The sequence below is a fragment of the Tamandua tetradactyla genome, chromosome 16 (genome assembly GCF_023851605.1).
Source record: "Tamandua tetradactyla isolate mTamTet1 chromosome 16, mTamTet1.pri, whole genome shotgun sequence".
Taxonomy (NCBI): domain Eukaryota; kingdom Metazoa; phylum Chordata; class Mammalia; order Pilosa; family Myrmecophagidae; genus Tamandua; species Tamandua tetradactyla.
The window spans coordinates 63,875,451-63,900,759 of record NC_135342.1 but is presented as its reverse complement, the minus strand read 5'-3'; the positions used below and the strand labels follow the sequence as shown (position 1 = coordinate 63,900,759).

General features: G+C 37.9%; 1 protein-coding gene and 1 non-coding gene across 6 annotated transcripts in view; one reads left to right on the top strand and one right to left on the bottom strand.

Annotated features, from left to right (window-relative positions):
- Positions 1 to 24,961, bottom strand: part of WWP2 (WW domain containing E3 ubiquitin protein ligase 2) — a 150,361-nt gene extending 125,400 nt beyond the window's left edge. The window contains exons 1-2 of one of the 5 annotated variants that reach the window (XM_077132879.1): positions 24,804 to 24,863; positions 8,912 to 9,074 (exon numbers count right to left, since the gene is read on the bottom strand). The gene's annotated coding sequence lies outside the window, so the exon portion shown is untranslated. Of the gene's footprint in view, positions 1 to 2,456; positions 2,479 to 8,911; positions 9,075 to 20,330; positions 20,487 to 24,803 lie in introns of those variants that run through there. The other 4 variants (XM_077132878.1, XM_077132883.1, XM_077132877.1 and 1 more) reach the window with 4 other exon arrangements.
- On the top strand, positions 18,149 to 18,252 carry LOC143660516 (U6 spliceosomal RNA). The gene has a single exon (XR_013164111.1). It is a non-coding gene; the product is annotated as a U6 spliceosomal RNA (small nuclear RNA).
- Positions 24,962 to 25,309: the final 348 nt, after the last annotated feature.

The following is a 25,309-nucleotide window of genomic DNA, read 5'->3' as shown; positions in this document are numbered from 1 at the left end:
ATAAACTTTAAATAAATATTATAAAGTTAAATTTATAACATATTCATGCAGATAAACATTGCCTTTAGCTATGTAATAGATTTTGAGAATCCATCTGAACTGCATTAGGAAAAAAGGTCAAACTGTTAAAAAAAATTGTTTTTAAACTGCAACTCTAAAACAGTTTAGACTTTTTGGTCTCAGGTTCTTTTTAAACTCTTCCAAATTTCTGAGAACCTCAAAGAGCTTTTGCTTATGTGGATTATATCCATCTGTACTCACCACACTGGAACCCAAAACCGAGAATTTAAAAAACATTTATGTATTAATTAATTTAAACAAAACAAACTGATTATATGTTAAGCTATACAACATGGTTTATGAAAAATCACTGTTTCCCAAAGCAAAAAATGCATATCTTTAGTGAGAAGAGTGGTACTTCTTACATTTTTAAATATCTCTTTAATGTGTGGAAGACAGCTAGAAGGCAGCTAGAATCTCATATCTGTTTCTGCATTCTATCTGTTGTGATGTGTTGTTTCGGTTGAAGCGTAAGATTAAATCTGGCCTCAAAGAGACATGCAGTTGGAAAAGGAAAGAGTATTTTCATAGGCTTTTCAGATATGGGTGGATATTCTTTGATGCTACACCAAAACTTGACAAGTGCTAGTTTCTTAAACGTTAGTTACAATTTGGAATTTGAAACCCTATCAATGAACTTTCATACTCTATTACATTAAAAATCCATTGATCTACCATCCATTTTGTTCTCTAATTTAATTCCACTGTTGGCAGCAGAGAACATACTTTTTAGGATTTGAATATCCTTAAATTTATTGAGGCTTGTTTTATCTCAGTAAAAGTTCCAATACACTCAAAAGAAATGTGTATTGAGGTGTTGGTGGAATGTTCTATAGATTTCAAGAGGAAACTATAGAAAGAACTCTTTCTTTCCTATGGCAACCTGGATGAGGGCAGTCTTTAAACTAGTTTGTTCCTGAGCTAAAGGCCTTGACTTTTTTAGCCTTTGGTTCTGACTCTTAGAGAATGAAACCCATTCCTTTGTGTAGATCCATCTAGTATCATTTTTCTTCAGCTGAAGGACTTCATTTAACATTTCAAATAGAATGGGTCTGCAGGTGATTAATTCTTGCACTGTTGGTAGGTCTGGAAAAGTATTTTGCCTTTGTAAAAGATATTTTCACTAGTCACAGAGTTCTAGGTTGAGTACTTAAAAGATTTTGCTCTCATCTTCCAGTTTGCATTGTTTAAGATGAGAAATCTGCTGCCAACTTATCTTTTTTCTGTACTTAATATGTCTTTATATCGCTGTGTTTAAAATTTTCTCTTTATCACTGGTTTTGAGCAATTTGAGCATAATGTGATTTAGTGTTTTCTTCATGTTTCCTGTGCCTGGGGTTTCTTGAGTTTCTAGAATCTGTGGGTTTATAGTTTTCATCAAATTTGGAAATTTTTCAGCCATTATATCTCCAAGTATTTTTTCTCTACCCTTTCTCCTCCTCTTTGGTGACTCCAAACACATCTGTTATGCTGCCCGAAGTAGTTCCACATCTCATGGGGTTCTGTTCCTTTTTGTTTCTTTTCTCTCTGTTTCATTTTGGATATTTTTCTACTGCTGTCTTCATGTTCATTAATCTTTTCTTCTGCAATGTCTAATCGCTATTCATCTCATATAGTACTTTTTTCATCCCACACATTGTAGTTTTCATCTCTAGAAGCTTGATTTGCATATATATACATATACCTTCCATGCCTCTACTTAACTTTTTAAACACATGGACTACTGATATAATAACTGTTTTAATTCCTTATCTACTAATTCTAACAACTGTGTCATTCCTGGGTCAGTTTTGACTGATTAGTTTTTCTCATTATGTGTTGTATTTTCTTGCTTCTTTGCATGCCTGGTAATTATTTTATCAGATGTCAGATATATTGTGAATTTTACCATATTGGGAGCTGGATATTTCTTTATCTACATAAATATTCTTTCTTTGCTCCGGAAACCATTTCATCCCTCCACATCTTGCTTTTGTGACTTAAGTGAGACTGCAACAGTATTCAGCTTTAGGCCAATTAATCCTCATTTCTGAGGCAGGACCTTCTGTGCACCCAACCCAATTCCCAGTACTGTTACCTCTAATCCTTTCAAATGATTCTTTCCCTGCCTTGGGCAGTTTCCTTAAATACATGGGGTCATTAGTACTCAGCTGAATACTGAAGAGGATCCCTCTGCAAATCTCCAGAGTTCTTTAGGAAGCTCTTTCCTCTCCAGGTACTCTGCCCTGAAGATTCTAGCCACCGTGGCCTCCCCCGTCTCTTGGGTCTGCCTTCCCAACTCAGGGAGTCTACCACACTCCACCTTGGCACCCTTTCCCTGTGGCATGCCTGGCCTGGAAGTCCTCTCAAAGCAGGAGGCTAGAGCAAATGTAGGGTTCACCAACTTTGCTTCCTACCTCTCAGCACTCTCTTTCGATGCCTGATGTCCACTGTCTTGAAAACTACTGTTTCATATATTTTGTCTGTTTTCAGGCAGGAAGGTAAATCTAGTCCCAGTCACTCCATCTTGGCAAAAATCAGAAGTCTATCTTGCTCTTTAAATGGATCTTTTGCTCATGTATAATCATCACTTGTCATCTGGAAAATACTGGTTCGTAGAGTTATGCAGATGTTGACACATTTCATTATACAGTATCAAAAAAAAATCACATTTGTCATCAATGAGCTCATCACACAAGTCTTTTAAGTTTGGAGAAGTTGACAAGCCCTTGATAGGGAATATATGGGCTCCAAAATTCTAATTTTCACTGAAATACTTCTATCTTCTCATTGGTATCAAAAACTGTTGGTTATTTTCCTTGAAATGACAGTCTTACTTCATGGGCAAGAAGGAACGACGCCAAGTTTAGAACAGAAGCTTTCTCTGAGATGGGGGAAGAGGAAGCAGGAGTACAGGTATAGGGAGGTCAAACAAGGAAACGTCAATTGTATCTTAAATAATTGATTTCATTTTTTTGAAGAAAAAAATTCTGACATACATATGGCAAAATGTTAATATTCATTAAATCCAGATGGTGATTTTTATCACAGTTTGTTATCTTATTCTCTGAACCAGTTTATACATAATTTTTTCACAATTTAACAGTAATTTTACAGGAAAGAAAGGATCATAAATTGAGTGACAAAGAAAAGATTAATGATTATAAATCTCAGGACTTTTAGTCATAGGTATTAAAGCACTAAAAGCTGGAAATTCATTATCTATACACTCTAAAACTAAAAGAGTATTTCAAAAGTCCTTAAGTCTGCTGGAACTCTTTCTTTCCTATGGCAACCTGGATGAGGGCAGTCTTTAAACTAGTTTGTTCCTGAGCTAAAGGCCTTGACTCTTTTAGCCTTTGGTTCTGACTCTTAGAGAATGAAACCAAAAGCCTGGACATGGCCTGTTAAATTGGAGCAAGTCCAAACCTCTTGATCTGCGCAGAATTTACCCTGTATCTATCCCAGCAACACAAATAGATGACTCTGTAGGTGTACTCAAGTAATTTTTCCCCCGCTGATAGCACTGAGAAATGTTTGCATCCAACAAAACTGAATGAGCATAAACCTAGGGCAGGCAAGGGGTCAGGGAAAGTAATGTTTAAAATATAACCAAAGGTTACAGAAACGCAAAGAATTTCATTGCTGAAGGAAATAAAGAAGCTATTAGGAAAGGAAAGCCAAAACTAAGTCTGGTAGAGCTACCCAAATTTCTTAAAAATAAAAGCATATTACTCTCTGAACCTATCCTCTATGTAAACTTGAAAAGCATTTTTAAAATAATATATAAAATAATAGGGTTATTTCATTTTAAAATTTGTTCAGATAAATGTACATATATGTGTGTATGTGTACAAGTAAATACATATATATACACATATGCACACACATACATGTGTTGTTCTGGATCATGATATAAAATATGTGTTACTAAAGATTGCAGTCAAAAAGACTGAAAAAGGTTGCCTAAGATGGAAACAATTTTTAACTAGGTTGAATTTTAATGAATAGGAATGGACAGAGGTATGGTAGCATGCTGTTGTACACATAATTAAGAGTGCTGAATTGTGTGTGAATTTGGTTGACAGAGGGAGTTTAGAGTCAGACATGTCACCAGAAGGAAAGCCAAAGGTTAAAACATGGGACTGTATAATACAGTGAATCTTGCAGTGAACAATGACTGTGATTGATAGCACAAATATGGAAAATTTCTTCCATGAACTAGAACAAATGTAGATATCCATTAAAAGGAGTTAATAACAGAGTGGTAATGAGAAAAAAGTAACTATTGCAAACATGAATATCTTAATATTCTTTCATCCACAGCAACAAATGTATTGCACCAATGCTATGGATCAATGATGGGGGAATAAGGTGTTTGGGATATTTTGGGCTCTTTTTTTTTTTTAGAACATGAAAATGTTCTAAAATTTATTATGGTAATGAATTCACAACTATGTGATAATACCGTGAGCCACTGATTGTATATTTTGGATGGATTGTATGGTGTGTGAATATATTGCAACAAAATAGCATTTAAAAAGAAAAAAATCATAATATGCCACACATACACAAGTTTGAAAACCACTACTCTACAAGAATCCCATTTTGGGTGGGGTTTTAGATTAGGGAGACACTCAGAAACACCACAGAACCCAATAAGCAAACACTAGATTAGGGAGTAATTCTATTCACTCAGAGAAATGTCATCAATTTATCATTTTAGAGCTAAGAAATCTTCCCACATTGATGTAAAACAATCTTGAGGTCCTGGTCGAAAGGTATTCATTCATTCATTCAACAAATATTTCTGGAGCATCTATTACGTACCATTTATCAGTGAACAAAACAAGAATAAAATCTCTGTCCGCTAAGGTTCTCCCAGTAAAGAGCCAAGACAGACCTCCTCCTGGCTCTGGCATGGTGAGGAGGTTAATGTAACCATTATGAAATATGCCCAAAGGATTCACCATAATAAAAGCCTACTCTCCAAGGTAAACACTTTACCAGAGCCTTATCTCACTTGGGGGGAAGGCATTTCCATTACTCTAGTAACCCCCCTCTTTCTAGTCTACCTATCTTATCTAAGGAAGGAAAAGAAAAAAAAAAAAAAAAGCTAAGAAATATGTATGAAGGTCTAGCCCAGAGACTACAGGCCCCCTAAAAGACAGAGCTTTAATCATAAGAGTGAAGAATGCTTCCCCACCCTCAGTCATACCATGATATCAAGAGGGTTCTAGTATAATGTCAGAGATTACAGTTGAAAGAGTTGCAAGATACATATTCTATTTAAGAAGTTCCTAAGGAATTCCAAATACAACAGGGAAGATAAAAACAAGGCTACTTGAGAAATTTGAAGCATCTTGCACCTACATCTACAGCAATCATTAAACACAAACCAACTCTTAGCCAGATTAACATAAAGCCCCTTCCTAAAAACCTGTTTCAGTTCCTATTACCAAATGCAGCATAGCCAGCCTTCAATGTAAAAATTATAAGGTATGCTAAAAGGTAAGAAGCAAACAATCTGAAGAAAACAAGCATCAGAACCACACTCGGACATAACACAGATTTTGGAATCATTAGATAGAGAATTTAAGAACTATGATTAAGGTTCTAATGGAAAAAGTAGACAACATACAAGAACAGATGGGTAATATAAGTAGAGGTGGAAACTCTAAGAAAAAATCAAATGAAAACACTAAATATCAAAAAACTGTACCAGAAATGAAGACTGGGCTAAGGAAAGAATTAGTAAGCTTGAAGATAGGTTAACAAAAACATCCCCAAAGTGAAGTGCAAATAGACAAAAGAAAGGGAAGAAAAAAAAGAACAACAGCCAAAAACTGTGGGACACTTTCAAAAGATGTAACAAATACTTCATTGAAATACCAGAAACAGAAGGAAAAAAGAATTGAGCTGAAGAAATATTTTAATTGAAAAATGTCCAAGAATTTTCCAAAATTAATGACAGATACTATGCCGGTTTGAATCTGTGGTGTACCCCAGAAAAGCCATGTCCTTTAATCCTCATTCAATATTGCTGAGTGGGAGCTTTTTGATTATCCAAGGAGATGTGACCCACCGGGGATGGTAACTTTTGATTAGATGGTTTCCATGGAGATGTGCCTCCATCCATTCAAGGTGGGGTTGCTTACTGGAGCCCTTTAAGAAGGAACCATTTTAGAAAGAGCCACAGAGCCCACTCAGCCAGAGACCTTTGGAGACGAAGAAGGAAAATGTCCCCGGGGAAGCTTCAAGAGTAAAGAAGCCTGGGGAGAAAACTAGCAGACATTGCCATGTTTGCCATAATATAATATATGTGTGTATAAAAATACACTTAAGCCCAGCGTATCATATCCGAACAGCAGAAAATCAAAGACAAAGAGAAAACCTTAAAGACACCAAAGCTATTTTGCAACTTTAAAACACAAATCAGAATATGAATAGCAACATGCTCAGAATGTCAAGGAGGAAAGGCAGAGCCCAGATCCTGGAGAAGCCAATGCCTACTTCCAAACATCTCGGTAACTGAGAAAAATTAATCCTTGTTGGATGGAAACACTTAATGAAGTCATCTGTGACTTACAGCTGAATTCCTTCCTAACTGATACAACTGACTCTCTGAAAAATAGCTCAGGGCGTCTCTAAATATTCTCTTGTTCCTTGCTTATCTTTCCAAATCTAAAATAATTCAGTCATCCCAAACTTGCTCATCACTCTGTCAGTTCTCAGTGGGATTTCCATCACAGGTCTTTGTCAATGGTTCCTCCTCCAAAGGTGAAGAAGTCCTTTGCCATCCTTATTTTTCCTCATCAAAAGTTTACCCAAGTAAGTAGAGGTATATTCCATGACTCATCAATTCCACTTCTAGGAATATTCCCAACAGAAATACATCCATATGTTCCCAACAGAAATACATACAAAAGATAGGCACAAGATTGTTTATACCAGTACCTTTCAAAATAACCCCAAATTGGAAATGCAAATGACCATCAACAGTAGAATGGATAATTTAAGCCTAATATATTTACAGCAATGATAATGCACAAATTACAGCTACAGCTACCTGCAACAATTATGGATAGAGCCTACAAATATAAGGTTGAACAGAGAATCCAGGCACAAAAGAAGAAATGCTGACGGTTTCATTTCTTTAAAGTTTTAAAAGAGGCAAATTAATCTATAGTGTCAGAGCAAGATAATTGCTGACCTTGGCAAAGGTAGTGACTGGAAGCAAACACAAGGAGAGCTACTGGGATGCTGATAATATTCTGTTTTCCGATCTACAGGCTGGTTACATGGGTAGGCATGTAAATACCTTGTGAAGTTACACCAAGCTATTTATTTGTGATTTATGCACTTCTCTACGCCCACCCTCACAGATTCCCATTTCACTGGTCTGGGTTGGAGCCTGGACAGCTGTATTTTTTAAAGTTCCCCAAGTTATCTTAATATAAGACTGGGTTGAGAGCCGTGGGTTTACTGTTACCGAAGGGCTCAACCAATCTGACAGCATGGAAAGTAGTATTTACCTCCATCAGAAGGATCAGCCTCAGAAGGCTAAACTAAAATTATGCAAATGAAATGTGCAAAGAAAATTATGCAAATGAATTAAATGAGGCAATATACAACTATCAGAATAGAATATAGTGAAGGAGCACTACGTCAGTAGTTCCAAAGAGACAAGATATTGCTGACACTACCACCTTCTTTGATACCAACTTGTCCCTTACAAAGTCTTCCAGAGATTCTGAGAAAACATGACAGATTGAACACAAACATTTTTCTCTGCTCCTTTCTCAAAGTCCATCAAAATGACAGGTAAGCAATATAAAAGCTATAAATCCATAAAGAGAATGGAAAAAGAAACAAAAGATGAGAGATGGCTGCAGCATTATGGAAAATGGAAAATGGCTAGAAACTAAAGCCTAATGGCCTGCAATGGGGAAGTTGATAGGAAGCAAGTAACTGGCATCCCAGTATCCCAGAAAGGGTCAGTAACTGGTGCCACCATGTACCTCCAAGCCTGAGGGCATGAGGGCATGAGGGAGGCTTCAAAGAAAAGGACTAAGAAAAGCCTATATAAGGAGGTGACATCAGCATGGTGATATAAACAGTTAAAGTTACATCTTCTTAGAGATAAAATGGGGAAAATGTACTATTTTCCACTTGTACAGAACTCTGGAGAAAGGTACATAGAAAGATTCTACAAAATGTGAATTGAAGAAGAAGAAAATTGTGGGTAGGAAACTTCTGTCCTGGACTCCCCAGCCCTCTCTCTTACCCCCTCACTTGGTCTCACATATCTCGGGAAGTTCACAGAGACGGCAGCCAGGATCCTTCCCACCATCCACCTAAGGCATAGACTATAAAAACTCTCACAGCAGGAAGGCAGATCCCCACCTATATAGAGGCAACAGATTCACAAGCCCACAGAGACCCACGGCAGAACTTAAGCCATGGGAGAGGGCAGAACACAAAAGGGAAGCATGGAGGAATTTTACAAAATGGAGGATAGGGAGGGGACTGCAAAACCTTTCCTAAAAGCAGCAAGCTGAGACTACCCAAATTAAATGTGTAGGGATACAGGGTACAGGGGAGGTCCTTTCAAGGACCAGGTCAGTGAGGGACAAAGAGTCTGAAAAAAAGTGGACAGGGACAGTATTTTCAGTCCTGGGTCCTGGTGCCCCTCTCCAACCCGTGAAGGAAATAGCAGTGGGAGGCTGTATCCTTGCCTGGGAGAACTGGGGCAGACTGGGGCAACTGGAGGAAGCCTCCACTGCAAATAAAGCGGGGGATACAGTCACACATTGAGCCAGATTTTGATTGGCAAAGTGAGAGCATAGGAATCCCACAGCAACAGTCCCACCTGGTCACACACTGCTGTGAGGGCTCCACGAGGTAATTCTGCCCTGTTCCATCAGAGACCCCCAGGGGTCAGAGGTAATTCAGCCCCCACCTGGTCAGATGTTTCCTAGACTCAGAGGCAAAAAACTTCTCAGGATGATTATGTCGCTGAACAGCGCCACCTGCTGGGTAGACAGAAAGTGCAGGAGAATTACAGGGCTTACTAGAGCATGTCTAGCCCCTATCTCAGGTACAGCAGGGGGGCTGGTCTATACACCCTGCACAGACAACCGGCCCTGTTTTGGCTGAGAAACATGGACAACTCAATTGTCAAAAAGTACCTTAATACAGGTTGAGCCTGGCCCTGGCACCATGTCATCTCGAACAAAAGGGAGGAAAGAAATGTAACAAATAAGGTATCAGTGGCTGAGAGAATTCAGACAGATTCGAGAGGCTACACTGGAGGTCACTCTTACACATGCTACTATCATAACTTGCCAAACCCCAACCAAAATCATTCCTGCCAATCCTAAAGAATACATAATACATAAGATTCTAGGGCAATATGTAAGATTCTACACAGGTTCCATGCACTAGGGTAACTCCAAAACCTACAACCTCCAGATGGGTCCCTGGACCAGATAAGTCCTGAAATGCAAAGGGCCAGCCTTTCCAAACATCAACTAGTTCCATCCCCCTATCCCATATTACAACAGCCCCTTCCAACGTGAAAAAGTGTAGGAGAAAGATCAAAGGTGATGGTGGAGTTATACAGAGAAGGACAGGTTTAATAAATAAGTATGAGTGTTGAATCATTACATTAATATTGCTTTTAGACTCCAGTATCTTAAAGAAGCTAGAAATAAAAACCTAAATTTGTGGAATTGTAACCCATATCAAACTCTGAAACCTATTTTACAACTAATTGTGATGTAATTTGAAATTTGTTGCTTTTATGTATATGTTATTTAAAGAGAAGGAGGAGTATAACAGAGAAGATAGGATTTAACAAATGACTATGGCTGCTGAATCATTATACTGATATTTCTATTGGTCTCCAATATCTTGTAGCAGTTACAAGAAAAAAATTAAAAAGTCACGGAACAGTAACCCATACCACACTTTAAAATCTGTTCTATAGTTACTTGTTAAAAGGTACTTGGAAATTATATTGCTTTTTTGTATATTAAAAAAACTGTTAAAAAAAATTGCCCTAATACAAACCCAGGTTTTGCTGGACAGAAAAAGCAGATCACTCCAGGCTGAGTGTTAGCGGGTAAAGTGGAAACTCTCAGTCCTGCAATCCAAGGCTTTTCCGCGTGGAAGCCTGGGAAATGCCAGACACACTGTGCCCAAGGGCAGGTCTAACTGAAGGTATGCAATGCCTCCTCCCGACCCCTGGTGTCAGCGGCTAACAGCACACATTGGCTGGACGGTTGGACGGTAGCACGGGTGGGGCCCAGCCCAGCATGCTGCCAAGAATGGCATAAATTATCCAGGTAATTATGACTATATTAACCTGGCTCAGAGTAGCATGCATTTCCATTTGACAATCATAAATACAACTGAATGCCATTCTATGTTTAATAACATTAAAATAAAAAAAACAGGTACCATGTTCAATGCTTTCGCCCCTGTGTTATCTATTAATACTTGACAACTGAATCATATTCATTCTTACCTTGAATAAGACTGAACCATATTCATTCTGTGTTTTCTTAAGCATTTTTTATTGTTAAGGATGACAAATATACAAAGAAAAGAAAGAAAATGCAATAATTTTCAAAGTACACTTTAACAAGTAGATACAGAACAGATTTTAGAGTTTGTTATGGGTTACCATTCCACTATTTCAGATTTTTCCTTCTAGGTGGTCCATATTCATTCTTATTTTCAAATTATATGTTTTGGGAAACATTCCTTGAAGGCATGAGGCACAAAAATTTTTCACCTTTCAATGCCATTTTTCCCCCTTTGGATTTCATATTTGGTTGTTTTGTGGATTCATAGCAACGTAATGACTTTAATACTAGCCAAAATGGTCTTCTATTTCAAAGTAGATGCAAACACATTGGGCTTGCTGCTTCTCTGATGTAATGCATAATCTGTGGAAAATGAGACAAAATGGGCAGCTGGCAAAGCTCATAAGATTTTCATTGGAATTTTCCATAGAATGCTGGTATTATATTAAAGCCTTATAGGCTGAAGCTCTCATAATCTCTTGTTCTTCAAATTATGATAAATCCCAAACTAATATTCAAATCATTTTTGTACTCCCACATAAAACTGCTAAATTATAAATGCAGACATTTAGCAAAGTATTGACTAGAGGGAGTAAATTCCTTAGAAATTAATTTTACAGTCTAAATCACAAATACTTTACTCAATTGACTTTATGCTTGTTTAAATATAAACTGATTTGTTCTGAATTTTAAAGATTGGTTATTGTGATTTTAAGTTTTCTATTTTTTCCTTTCTATAAATCTTTTGAAAACAGATTTAGTTTTTTTAGATGACCCTTTAGAGAAATAAGAAATAGTTTTTATTTCCAATGGCTACAGTACTGGAACGGATTTCTTATAGCCAGGAATACATTATGCTAAAGTTAACTTTTCTTTTTCACACTTTTGGACAAAAAAATTATTAGCATTTGAAGATTTAGATTCTCTACTGGGCCCTTGAGACTTAAAAGAAATTTAACCAGAAATTCTACATTCATAAATAATCTTGCGTAGTAGAAAGGTGGACTAATTGGCCAAGAATTCTTGTCACTTTATACATTTTGTGATTTTACTCAAGCAAGTTTTTTACTTTAAATGTGTTTTGAGGTATGTAGACACTTATTGTAAAATAAACCATTATACAACTGTGTCTATGCCTTTTATTCAAATGAAATTTCGCTGTTATCGAATACGAAAGATGGCAATTTGTTTATGACTACTCAAATAACATTAGAACCATTTAGTGACCGAGTTAAAATGTTCATCATGCATGTTTTAATTTTAAATTATATTACGTAAATTTTTCTGGGCATTGGAAAAACTTATTGGCTAAATAATGTAAGATTCCCACAGAGCCATCATGGATTCTGAAATTATTGAAGGTACTGTATGCTAAGTGATAATGTGTCATGGATACGTATTTCTCAAAATAAAAGCAGAGGGGGAAAAGCATAATAAGGTTCTCTTTTCTAGTGACACATAAAGAAAAAAAGTTGGTCTGTATTTTTAAAAAGTCTTTTCAAATATGCCAAAACTTTAAGTGAGAATTTTTCTTCAGCCATCTAAATGCTCTAGAGATTTCTGTACTTCTGATGTATAACCAGTTGTATAACAGAATATCAATACTATTTTCCTCTCTGTGTATGAAGTAATGAATCATTTGTGACTTGTTGTACATTCTGTTAAACACTAACGAATAAAACATTCACTCCTTTAATTATTTAAAAATAATGATTGAAGTGAGTTAGGACATTTCTTTCATTAATGATTCATATAGCATCCACTTGAAAATTATGACAATTTATTTTGGTCCATTTTGGGATAGGTAGAATAATTATTATTTTACTTTTTATAGCCACCAAATCATGCTTTCCCTTAACATAAGCGCTGGGTAATTAGTTGACTCACTGGGTATTTTTAATGTAACTTAAAGTTTAAAAGATTTAATTTGGTGATAAAATCTCCTTAAGCAATAGGATGACACTTGTTTGTCTAATGTCACTGATGTTGAAATCCATTCCTTGTACAAGATTATGGAAACACTGGGGCCATGGGCATTCATTACTATTCCCCCTGCAACATTTCAAAGACATACAGAAAAATTAAAGAATTGTACAATGAATACCAATATTCACCAACCCATCACATAGATTTTACAATTATTTTGTTATATTTACTTTACAACATTTATTCCTGTGTTTTCTCCATCTGTCAATTTATCAATCCACTTCATTTTTATTTTCTGCATCAAATTAAGTAGTAAATATTAGTATACTTCCCCTATAAACACTTCAGTATGTATTTTTTATTTTAAAGCAGTGTTCAATGTTTGTTATGATGCCTTTTCTTTTCCTTTTCTTACAAAAAACCATAGCCTTATTGAAGTATAATTATTTATAATTATTTATTATAATAATATATAATAAACTGCACATATATCTGTACTTATCATTTGTACTCTTTCAATATGTATATCCCTGGAAAACTATAATCACAATCAGGATAAATGCATATCCATCAACTCCAAAGATTTTCTGATTCCAGTTTGTTATGCCTCTTTCTCTCCCCTACCTCTGTCTCCACCATCCTCCTAGGCACCCCCTGATCTGTTATATGTTATTGTAGATTTTTCGCAGTTATTAAAACTTCATATAAATGGAACAAATACAGGATGTACTTGTTTTGTCTGTCTTTTTTCACTCAGGTAAATTATTTTGAAATTGAACCATGTTAAAGTGTCAATAGTTCACTGCTTTTTTTTTTTTTCAAAAAGCAACCTGGAGGAACTACAAAAACAACAGCAAACTAATCCCAAATCAAGCAGAAGGAAAAAAATAAGAAAAATTAGAGCAAAATAAATGAAACTGAGAACAAAAATACAGAGAATTTAAAAAATCAAAAGTTGGTTATTTGAGATCAATAAAATTGACAACCCCCTAGCTAAACTGACAAACAAAAAAAAGAAAGAATTTACAAATAAAGAAAATCAGAAATGAAAAGGGTGATATTACTACTGACTCCACAGAAATAAAAAGATCATAAGAGGATACTATGAATAACTGTATGCCAACAAATTAGACAGACAATTTAGATTAAATGAACAAATTCCTCTAGCAAATACAAACAACCTACACTGAACTAGAAGAAATAGAAGACCCCAACAGATCGTTTACAAGTAAAGACATTTTGAATTAATCATCAAAAACCTCCCAACAAAGAAAAGCCCAGGGCCAGATGGTTTCACAGGTGAATTCTACCAATCATTCCAAGAGGAATATATACCAATCCTGCTCAAACTCTTCCAAAAAATTGAAAAGGAGGGAACACTCCTTAATTCATTCTATGAAGCCAACATCACCTTCATACCAAAGCCTGATAAAGATACAAGAGAAGAAAAGTAGAGACCAATCTCTCTAATTCATATAAATGCAGAAGTCCTCAACAAAATACATGCAAACTGAATCCTACAACACATTAAAAGAAATATGCACCATGATCAAATGGGTTTTAAGCCAGGTATCTAACACTGGTTCAACTCAAGAAAATAATTAATGTAATATACCACATTAGTAAAATGATGGGGGGAAAACACATGATCATCTTGATTGACGCAGAAAAGGTAAATGGCAAAATCCAGCATCTTTTCTCAATAAAAGATTGAGAAAAATAGGAATAGAAGGAAACTTCCTCAACATGATAAAAGGCATACATGAAAAACCCACAGCTAACATCATACACAATGGTGAAAGACTGAAAGTTTTTCCTCGAAGATCAGGAACAAGACAAGGATGCTCACTCTGACCACTGTTATTCAACATTGTGTTACAAGTTCTATCTGGAGTAGTCAGGCAAGAAAAAGAAATAAAGGAATCTGCCTCAGAAAGGAAGAAGTAAAACTTTCACTATTAGCAGTTGATATAATACCATATTTAGAGAGTCCTCAAAAATCTACAATAAACCTACCAGAGCTGATAGATAAGGTCAGCAAAGTAGCAGGATGTAAGATCAATCCTCAAAAATCAGTAGTGTTTCTATACACTAGTAATAAGCCATCTGAGGAAAACAAGAAAAAAAAATCCATTTATAGTAGCAACGAAAATAACAAAATATCTAGGAATAAATTTAACCAAGGATGTAAAGGACTGGTACACAGAAAACTACAAAACATTGCTAAAAGAAATGAAAGAAGGCCTAAATAAATGGAAAGACATTCTGTGTCCATGGATTGGAAGACTATATATCAAGATGTCAATTCTACCCAAATTAATTTACAGATACAACGCAATCCCAATCAAAATTCAAATAGCCTATTTGCAGAAATGGAAAAGCCAATTACCAAAATTTATTTGGAAGGCTAAGGGGTCCTGAATAGCCAAAAGCATTTTGAAAAAGAAGAAGGAAGTTGGAGCACTCACACTTTCCAACTTTAAAGCATATTATAAAGGTACAGTGGTCAAAACAGCATGGTACTGGCATAAGGACATATATATCGACCAATGGAATTGAATGAAATTGAACTGAATTTAGAAACAGACCCTCACATCTATGGCCAGTTGATTTCTGACAAGGCTGCCAAGTCTACTCAACTGGGAAAGAATAGGGTCTTCAACAAATGATGCAGGGAGAAGCGGATCTCCATATGCAAAATATAACAGAAGACCCCTACCTCATGATTTATACAAAAATTAATTTAAAATGGATGAGAGGCCTAAATAAAAGAAACAGGACTATAAAACTCCCAGAAGAAAATGTAGAGAAACATCTTCAAGATTTTGGGGTAGGTAATGGTTTCTTAGACTTTACACCCAAAGCACAAGCAATGAAAGAAAAAATCGAGAAATTAAAAACTTGTGTGCATCAAGGACTTTGTCATGAGAGTGAAAACAGAACCTACTCAGTGGGGAAAAAAACATTTGGAAACCATATATTCAATAAGTGTATATCCAGAATATATTTTAAAAAATCCTCCAACTCAACAATAAAAAGGCAAAAATCCCAATTTAAAAAAATGGACATCGTTTCCAGGTGCCTGCCCATGCAAAAAAAAAAATGGGCAAAAGACTTTAATAGACTTTTCTCCAAAGAGGATATAAAAATGGCTAAAAAGCACATGAAAAGATGCTCAACATCATTAACTATAGGGAAATGTAAATCAAAACCTCAATGAGATATCATTTCATACCTAGAATGGCTACTACTGAAAAAGCAGAAAAGTACAAGTGTTGGAGAGGATATGAAGAAATAGGAACATTCATTCATTGCTAATGGGAATGTAAAATAGTGCAGCTGCTGTGGAAGACAGTTTGGCTGTTCCTCAGGAAGCTAAGTATAGAATTACCATATGACCTGGCAATCCTACTACTAGGTATATACCTGGAAGAAATGAAAGTAGGGACTCAAACAGACATTTGCACACCGATGTTCATAGCAGCATTGTTCACAATTACCAAAAGATGGAAGCAGCCCAAGTGTCCAACAACCAATGAATGGATAAACATAATGTGATATATACATAAGGTGGAATATTATTCAGCCACAAAAATGAATGAAATTCAGATACATTCGACAACATGGATAAACCTTGAAGGCATCATACTGACTGAAATAAACCAGAATCAAAAGGAAAAATGTTGTATGATCTCATAGATATGAACTAATTATAATAGGGAAACTCATAGAGTTAGAATCTAGAATATAGATAACCAGGGGATAGATTATGAGTAGAGAATGGGGAGCAGATGCTTAATGTGTATAGAATTTCTATTTAGGTTGACTATAAAGGTTTAGATAGTGGTGATGGTATCAGATTACTGTGAGTGTAACTAACAACACTGAATTATGTTGTGAATGTGGCTGAAAGGGGAAGTTCTGGGTCATGTGTGTTACTAGAAGGAAAGTTAGATGATAAAACATGGCACTGTTGTGGACAATGGACTAGGTTAATAGTACAAGAATAAGCATATTCTTTCACAAACTATATCAAATGTACAACACTAGTACAAGGTATTAATAACATGGTGGGATATGGGGACAAATACACCGAATGTAAACTATGGACTATGGTTAACGTGCTATTTCATATTCTTTCATCAATTGTAACAAAGGTACCACAATAATGCACTTACATTTACACTGTACTGGAATCAGTAGGAAAAACAAAAGCTGAGCTAAGTGGTCATTCTTCTGGTTAAATCAAGGACTGTGCTACATACCCAGTGACCCACCCAAAAGCAAGGACTGCAGCCTGAACTCCAAATGCCAGAGACTGAAACCTTCACCCTTGCTAAGGGAACACCTTGATCTCTGAAACTTTACTGTGTTGTACAAAGCATTCTCTGTACTAGTTTATGGCAGTTATAAAACAATTAGGAATAAATAAAAACAAGCAAACAAAGCATCCTATCTACATTCAATTAGTACTGAATTGAGTTGTGACCCAAAACCCAATGTGACCTTATTCAGGAAAAAGGTCTTCGCAAATGCAATTAAGGTTCTCAAGATGAGATCATTCTGGATTTAGGGTGGTCCCTAAATCCAATGACCAGTGTCCTTCTTATAAGAGCCAGAGGGGAGAAGACACAGGCATAGGGGAGAAGACCCCATGAAGACGGATGCAGGGACTGGAGTCACACAGCCCCGAGCCAAGGAACACATGGAGCCACAAGAAGCTGGAAGAAGCAGGTAGGATTCTTCCCTAGAGCATATGGAAGAAACTTGACCCTGTCAACACCTTCACTGCAGACTTCTAGCCTCCAGAACTGAGAAAACAAATCTCTGTGGTTTTAAGCCACCACATTTGTGGTAATTTGCTATGGCAGCCCTAGGAACCTAACACAGTTAGGTTTCTTTAGAAGAGTTAGGTTTCTTTACAAGATGTAGAATTCAGTTGACATCAGCCCGAAGCTGAAGCCCTCTGCATGTCAGCAACACATCCTTGAGTGCCCAGCCCTATAGGAATTCCACATCTACCTGACCCCATGTTCACTTCTCTTAAGAAATAACCTCTGCTGTCACAGGGGCACGGTCTGGCTCAAATTGTTTATTTCTTAATTGTTAACCATATGCAAAACAGAATTCTAAATATACCATGTTTTATTTCTTTATAAAGAAAACAAGTATTTTTTATGCTCTGTTTCAAAAAATTTGGTGAGGCCACTAACTGACATGACTGATTAGCTTTTGAGAGTTTGAAAATAAAGTGTCTATTTTAATGAAAAGCGACAGGATGAGACAATGAGGGCTACATTAAATAGTACAAGGGGCAGCCTGTCTCAGGTAGCAAAGGCTTTATCACACTTCTTCTTTTTCCTTTCCTGCTTTGTTGGGTCCTTCCTCCTCTCCAATTTCCTTCTTTTCTCTACTGTGCCATAGGCATGCCCCAGGACCTAGATGGATATCACATTCAAAAGGAGAGCTGTCCTCCCACTCAGAGGTTAGACTGCGATATAACCTCAAGTACCTGCTTCCAGGGATTCCCAGCACTGCCCTGAAGGGAACAAATGTGGCCTTGTACCTTTACTTTTGAAAAAGAAACTCTTGTGCTCGCTCTAGCAGCACAAATACTAAAATTGGAACAATACAGAGATTAGCATGGCCCCTGCGCAAGGATGACACGCAAATTCATGAAGTGTTCCATATTTTTAGAAACCTACAATCTCCAGATAGGTTCCTAGGCCAGGTAAGTCCTGAAACCCAGAGGGGCCAGCCCCACCAGAACATCACCTAGTTCCATCCCTCTATCCTATATTATTGACAGCCCTTTTCAACATGAAAAAGTTAGAAGGGGCATAGCCCAAATAGCCCTAAAGACTGGGAGAAAGATCAAAGAAGAAGGTGGAGCTATAACAGAGAAGATAGGATTTAACAAATGAGTATGACTGCTGAATCATATTGATATTTCTTTTAGTTTCCAGTGTCTTCGAGCAGCTAAAAGGAAAAACCTAAAATTGTGGCACTATAACCCCATACCAAACTCTGAAACCTGTTCTCTACCTACTCCTTACAATGTATTTTGAAATATATTGCTTTTTTGGGTATATGCTATATTTCAGAATTTAAAAAATATTAAAAAGAAACTCTTTTAAAAAAAAAATCCAGCTTTCTTTGCCTGTTCTCCACTGGCTGTAAAAAGAGAAGGCACTGTTAGCAAGGGTAGTAATTCCCAAGTCCTCAGGAGGGCAACTAAGCATTTCACCGGCCCACCTCCTGGTTCAGAGTCTCCAGAGATAACCAGAAAAATGACAGAGAGCTATAAGTCCTTTCTGTTGAGAAACTTAAAATACCTGACAGGATAAGAGAGGATTTTTTTTTAACATATTCAGCTACAAACAATATGGCAAGTTGAATAACAAATGGTGCTATGGCAGCCAATAGATGAAAGAGAGCAGCTGCTCTTTCCAAAATTGTGACTCAACCTCGACCAGACCCAGAGGGTGCATTCAAAACAGGACAGGTCAATTCTTTTTTTAATTAATATTAAGATCTATTTCACATACCATAGAATTCACCCTTTTAATATGTACAATTCAGAGTTTTTTAGTATTTTCACAAGGTTGTGCAACCATCACCACTATCCAATTCCAGAACATTTTCATCATCCCCAAAAGAAATCCCATATCCATGAGCAGTCATTCTCCCCTTCTGCCCTCTCCTCAGCCCCTGGCAATCAGGAATCTACTTTCTGTCTCCATGGATTTGCCTATTCTGGGCACTTTATATAAATGATATCACACAACATGTGACAATATCTGACTCCTTTCACTTAGCATGTTTTCAAGGTTCCTCCATCATGTAACAGGAATCACTATTGTAGATGTAATTAAGTTAAGGATCACTTCCTTTTGATGGCTGAATAATGTTCCATTGAATGGCTATACCACATTTAATTTATCCATTCATCAGCTGATGCACATTTGGGTTGGTTGGATGGGATGATTCTTGAAGTCAGGAGGCAATAAAGGTCCACAGTACCTGTCTGTGCCTTTTCCAGGCCCCTTTGATTTGCTCTGCCCAGGTCTGAGCTCATAGAACTCATCCTGTGCCAGGCCCTAGAAATACAAAGGTGAATTTCACAAGGCACCTACTCTCAGGGGGCTCAAATATCTTGCCTGGAGAGATCCCTTTAAATAAATCCTTTCGTTATGACAATTACATCAGATGTACGTATACAGCAAACATAGATCAGATTTAACAAGTGATGGCTCTTGACATATCTAAAGCACCGGAATAGTCTTACCACTCCAACCTCAGTAGGAACTTTTCAAATCATGTGACCACAGGTCGGTCTTTGGAGGCAAACAGGCCTGACCACTTGTTAGCCCTTGAGTGATGTTAGACAAATTACTTACCCTCTCTAAATCTCAGTGTCCTCGTCTATAAATGAACCTAAACATAGTACTTACATAAGATTACTGTAGGGATTAAATGAAATGACTTCAGGTAAAGCAGACGACACATAATTAAGTTCTCTTCGAATATTAACCACAAGTAAAGTAGTTCTTCTTGATGCTGAAATTACAGGCTTTGGGATTGCAGGAACCTCAATTCCTGAAATTCCTGACACAGCTTTGAGTCAAAACACTAGTGAACACTGATCTCGAGATGAAAGCGCTTGTGTAGAAGATGACAGGAATTTCTCACCAGCATTAGCATTTTATTTAGATATAACCAACTGTCAAACAGGCAGGGCTTCTTATTTCTATAGCTCAACCCTGCACCCACCCTTAGAAAGATGTGCAAGAGAAGGGTCTGTTCAAAAGGGTCCTCCTTTCCTTCATACTCTGATGCTTTTCCAGCTTTTTCCAACACTACTGCTTCTTTGTTGGCTTCTTTTTTCTGTTCAGCATTGAGTTACCATCCAGTCTCCAAAGACCCATACTGAAAAACAATCAAACAGAACCGAACTCTACCAGATGACATCCACACAAAGGAATCACAAAAGAGAGAATGAGGGAGGGAGGTGGAGAGAGGTTCTATCACTGGAAGCACAGTGGAATTGGGCTAATAATAAAAGAGCCCAGAAAACAACTCGTGACAAAACAGGAAGCAAAAGGCATGGGTGACACAGAGGAAGAGGGCTTACTTCAGAGCAAATCAAGGCTGCCTGGTCTCAGTTTTCGTTATTTTCCTACAAGTAGTTAACACTTAACATAAATCACTGAATGTTTTTTTACAAACTGGAAGAGGGGGGAGCAAGCAGAGGAGAGCTGCAACCTTCTAAAAAAGACTAGTTAGTTCTTTCCTAGGAGAAACAATTCTTCCTTTTCTTTTCACCTCTCAGAAATTCCAGTCTGAGTCCAAAGTGAGTCTATGAGTTCAAAGTCCTCCAAAAGCAGCTCCCTGGTTGATTCCAATGGGAGTTGATGTTCATATGCCTACTTCCACATTATCTTATAGACAGAAGTACTAGATTTGAACTCAGAGACCAAGATTCAAATCCCAGCTCCAACATTTCTTACTCATGTGACCTCACTTGGGTCGACTCACCTCAGTGAGGTTCCATTTGTTTTCAGTCTATAAAATGGTGGGGTGCCTGACAAACATTATGTGCTCAATACATGTTTGTAAAACCAACAATTCAAAGTTCTAAAAACCCATTACCCATCCTTCCTGGAGGTCTCTAAATTGGTTATCATCCCAGAAAGCCAGACTAATTCCAGAAATTGGCACTGAAATTGATTTTATCGGCACCACAAAGAAGCACGCTTGGAAGTGTATTCTCCTCAAGAAAAAAGTAACCCATTAGAGTTTGTGGTTTTCAAAAGGGACTCTAAATAAAAAGCGAAAAGGAGAAAAAAATGTTCCCAGAGATACACTACAATGCTTTGATGTTTTTACACTTATTGGGATAATAGTATAAGCTGAGATTTTATTTCAAAATTTAATCTCTAGCAAAGCACTCCTCTTTATCTACACTACTCACTTGGTGACCTCGCCCAGACTCATAACTTTAAATACTATCCATATGTTAACAGCTCCCACATGCATGTCTCCAGCCCAGACCTGTTTCCAGACTTCTGTACCTAATTGCCCAGGACATCTTCACTTGACTTCCAATGGAACATCAATATGAATAAAACTGAGCCCAACCCTGCTCCTCCTCCAGTCTTACCCATCTCAGTTAATGACAAATCCATTCTTTCAATTCTTCATGCAAAGAATTTGGCGTCATCCTTGCTTCCTTTCTTTCTCTCACACCCCACATTCAACTCAATTCAACAAATCCTGCTGGCTGTACTTCAAAATAGATCCAGAATCCAATCGCTTCTCATCACCTTCAACATACCACCCTGGTCCATCTTTCATCTGGATAATGACAATAGACTCACCTTCTGCCTCTACCCTCGATGCCCTTTGTGCTTTCTCTGCACAGCAACCAGAGTGAGTAGGTTAAAAGATAGGCTGGATTGGTCATTCCACAGCTGAAAACCCTCCAACAACCCCAACTCACTCTGAGTGAAAAACATCCTTCTGATGGTCTACAAGACCCTACACCACCTGCCCATCTCTCCTCTTTCCCCCAACAGCAATCTGACCTCAGCTCCTACCACTCTACCCTTCGCACACTCCCTCTAGCCACACTGGTCTACAGGCATGCTAGGGGTGTTCCTTCTTTAGGGTTTTCCAACTTCCCACCTGGACCTCTCTCTGCCTGGACCATTATGCCCCCATTCAGCCATGTGGTTCCCTCTCTTACCTTTAGATCTTCTACTCAACTGTCACCTTCTCAGGCAGGCTTTTCTAAGCACCCTATTTAAAACTGCAACCCCACTGAACACTTCGCATCCCTCTTGTCTGCTTTATCACAATATAATATGCATCTTATCCATTTTCCTTTCCCCATTAACATTTCAGATCTGCAAGGGCAGGGATGGTTGCCTTTCTTATGTACCACTGTATTTCCCCGCAACTTAGAACAGTGCTATCTGGGGGCCACATATGTTAACTTCTTATTTTCTAGGAGCAACATTTTTAAAAATAAACAGTTGAGTAATTTATTTTAAAAAATTATAATAAACAATTTTAATAAATTTATTTACCCAGTAGATTCAAAATATTACCATTAATAGTATATATTTGTATCATAAATATAAAATATTTTTATATAAATCATTTCCATAAATTTTATATAAATGATTTCCATAAATGATTAATGGTAATTAATAGTATATATTTGTATCACTAATATAAAAATATCAATGATATATTCTTGGTTTTTCATACTAAATCTTCGAAATAGAATGTGCATTTATCTCAAGGGTTCAATAGCTGGTGGCCACTGTACTAGACAGTGCAACTCTACAATAATGCAAGGACCTATATCCATTGAATAACAGAATGTTTTCCCAGGAAGAAGAGGTAGTTATGACAAAGGATTTTCTATATAGTCTACAGTACTGATTTTTACTGTGATTATACTATTAATATTTTTTCTTAGAATGCCATTTTTTTAATATTTAAAAATAAAACTTAAAATCATCTCCATAAATGAAAAAGAACAGGTCTAGGGATAAAAAGCCTGCACTTGCCTCCCTACTGTGTCATTTACTAGCTCAGCATCAAACTTCACAGGCTTATGGTAGAAATTAAATGGGATATTTGCACAAAGTTCTTTGTAGATAGGGAAGGAGTCATTAAGTGGAAGAGACTGAGAAGCCAACCCTAGCCTTTCACCCATGTTTAGGGTTTTATTTCCAAATGGACCAACAACACATAAAAAGACAAGCATGTCTCGCAAGAGCTAAGATAGAAGACTTAAGTTAAAATCCTCTGTCTGCCACTTTCAGCAAGGTGACCTTTAGAAACTCATTCATTCATCACCTATTTACCAAGTGCCCACAATGTGCCAGGCACTAGGCTGGAAGCCAAATATATAAACCCTGTCCTTGAGGGATTTGCAGTCTAGTGGGGGAAAAGGGACCAGTAACAAGAAAACAAAAATTGTTAAAAATCGATTTGTCCCTCTCAGATCTTGTGAAATGTGAAATGGGACTAATATCTTCCCAACCTAACTCACAAGGTGACTACGAAAATTAATTTTTCAATGTTTGTCAAATACTCTACAACCTGAACTCATAATACATTAGCAAAGTTACTTTTTTTGTCCTACTTGTAATCTACGACAACTCTGGGTCCTGTGAATGTCCAGTTTAAACATTTACTCCAGTTATGCTGTATTCTTGAAACTTATTTCACTTTTGCAAATTTTAGTAAACATGAATAGAAAGAGGAGCTCGAGAAGCTTTAATACAGGTATCTAATCTCAAAACCATGATTCATAGGTCACGGTTCTAAGGAACACAACACAGACCTCTCAGCCACCCCAACTAGTTACAGTTTGTCAAGAAAAGTAGTCACATGGTAAGGGAAGCTGAATAATTTAAACCAAAGAAAGAAGCAAAGTCACAAAATGTGTAGGTAGACACTGCTCTGTCCAAGATTTCAGCAGTTGCGGGGGTAAATGCTGGACTAAGTCGCGGTCAACAGTTTCGACTGTCATTTTACAACGAGAGATAAGTACCCACATTTTTTTTTAAGTCTTAAAGATGACCTGATCTGGGAAAATCTCAAAGAAAGGTGATCTGAAGGGCTAGGTTCCCGAGAAGAAGAAACCCGATCCAAGCAGGACTAAGGGGGTGTGACGAAAGCAAGATGATCAAGATTCCGTGATCCCTCCTGAAGTTTTAAAAACTTAAAGGGACAGAAATCAAAGTCTCTGGTGACAATCCTTGCAAAAGAGAACGGAAGGAAGAGACTCTCAGATGAGGTTCAGGCAGCATCTGCTTCCATCTCTCCCTCTTTCCCTCCAAGCCAAATGCCCATTCACAGGCACCTCCTTCCAGTTCAGTCCCAAGTCCCCCCTTCCTCCTCTCCCGATCCCTCCACAAATGTCACACCTCTCCAGCCCCTGGCATCCGGGAAGATTCACTGCCTGCCGAACCCCTGGCTGCCTTTAGAGACCACCCCCGTGCAGCCCCCGCACGCGGCCCCCGGCGCGCCCACCCCGCACCGGCGGGAGCCGGGACACCCCTCCTCGGAGGCCGGAACCGCCACGCCAGGCCCCTCCCACAGGAAGCCGCCGCCCCCCGGAGCCCGGGCCGCGCCGCCCCAGGCCCAGCACTTGCCGCCGCTGACCGGGGCCCGACCCGCCAAGCCCGGCCGCCTTCCGGGCAGCCCTGCGCCCGCGCTCGCTACCTGCAGCGGCCACAGAAGCGGCGCCCAACTCCTCTCCCACTTCCGCCTTCCACCGACCGCACTCGAGCCGGGTCACGTGACCACGGGCGGTCACCTGACCCGGAAGAGGCTGGCCGGGTTTGCAGGTGTGGGCAGCCGGGCCTGGCCAGGAGCCTTTGGCCTGGGTAGCGCATTTTATTTTTGTGTTTTTAAAGTGGAGGGATTTTTTTTCACCTCCAAGATGCTCCCTGAGCAATCATAAATTGAGGGTCACTGAGGGCCAGGCGCTTCATTTTCTCCTCCCATCAAATCTTTGGGGGCGGGTACTATCATTTAACCCCATTTTACAGGTGAGAGGAGTTAATTCAATAGATGAAGTCAACAAATATTTATTGACCTCCATAGTAAGGTTGCCGGATAAAATACTAAAAAAAAGAAAAGAAAAGTATTCATTGTTTATCTGAAATTGAAATTTAATTGTGCAACTTGTATTTTACTCAGTAAATCTGATGATCCTGCACCTATTG